Source organism: Rutidosis leptorrhynchoides, chromosome 1 (genome assembly GCF_046630445.1).
Source record: "Rutidosis leptorrhynchoides isolate AG116_Rl617_1_P2 chromosome 1, CSIRO_AGI_Rlap_v1, whole genome shotgun sequence".
NCBI classification, from domain to species: Eukaryota; Viridiplantae; Streptophyta; class Magnoliopsida; order Asterales; family Asteraceae; genus Rutidosis; species Rutidosis leptorrhynchoides.
In genome coordinates, this window is record NC_092333.1 from 638,307,206 (window position 1) to 638,308,399 (window position 1,194).

Consider the following 1,194-nt stretch of genomic DNA (forward strand, 5'->3'; position numbering starts at 1 on the left):
TTTAGATTATCATTATTTGATAATCTACGTAAAGCTTTTTAAACCTTTATTGATGAAATAAAGGTTATGGTTTATTTTAAAATGAATGCAGTCTTTGAAAAACGTCTCATATAGAGGTCAAAACCTCGCAACGAAATCAATTAATATGGAACGTTTTTAATCAATAAGAACGGGACATTTCAAGTGGGAGGCTGTGTTATCAATAATTTTGTGAGCTTCAGTTGTGGTTTTCTTCATAATGGAACCACCAGCTGCTGTGTCGATGTCTTTTCGTGTAGCGACGTCGACACCTTGGTAGAATATTTGTACTATTTGATAAGGGTCTAGACCGTGTTGAGGACATCCTCTAAACAATTTTCCGAATCTTGTCCACGCCTCATATAATGTTTCATTTGGCTTTTGCGTGAACGTAAAAATTTCTCCTTGAAGTCTCACGGCTTTAGATGCCGAAAAGAATCTTTTAAGAAAATATTCAACTAAGACATCCCATGTGTCAATCGCTCTTTCGGGTAACGATTCTAACCAATATTTGGCTTCTCCCTTCAAAGTCCAGGGAAACAACATGAGATAGATCTGTTCATCCTCAACTTCTCTGATTTTGAATATAGTACAAATCCTATTAAAGGTTCGAAGATGTTTGTTTGGATCTTCTTTTGGTGTACCACTAAATTGGCATTGATTAATTACCATGTGTAGGATTTGTCCTTTGATTTCATAATCTGGCACATTAACATCTGGCTTAATAATGGCGTGACCTTGGCCTGTGCGTGTGGCTCTCATTTGGTCTTCCATACTTAGAGGTTTCTGATTTTCCATGATTGAATTTGTTGAATCTGAATCACTAGAGGATTCTGATTTAATGGTTTCTTCCTCTACAATCTCCGGTTGAATGATTTGTGGTTTGGAACATCCAGCGTTTTTCCGTTAAATTTATTTTTAACACCATCTTTTTTTTTGATAATATCTTTCATTATCTAAATTCGTATCTTTCGTTAACTAACATTCTTAATATTCCCGTTATTTAATTATAACATCACTCGTTTACTCGAACGTTTTTAAAATATTTGTTTGGTTAATTCCCGCACCCGCTTTGAAACTCGAGGGACCAAAGTTGCAAAGGGCCTAACTAGTTGACTAGGTCAACTAATCAAACCCCACCATCACCACTCATTTGATGGAATTTAACAACATTAT

General features: G+C 35.5%; 1 non-coding gene across 1 annotated transcript; it reads left to right on the forward strand.

The window, feature by feature from the left end:
* Positions 1 to 325: 325 nt before the first annotated feature.
* On the forward strand, positions 326 to 432 carry LOC139887091 (small nucleolar RNA R71). Its single transcript, XR_011772937.1, has one exon. It is a non-coding gene; the product is annotated as a small nucleolar RNA R71 (small nucleolar RNA).
* The last annotated feature ends 762 nt before the right edge of the window (positions 433 to 1,194 follow it).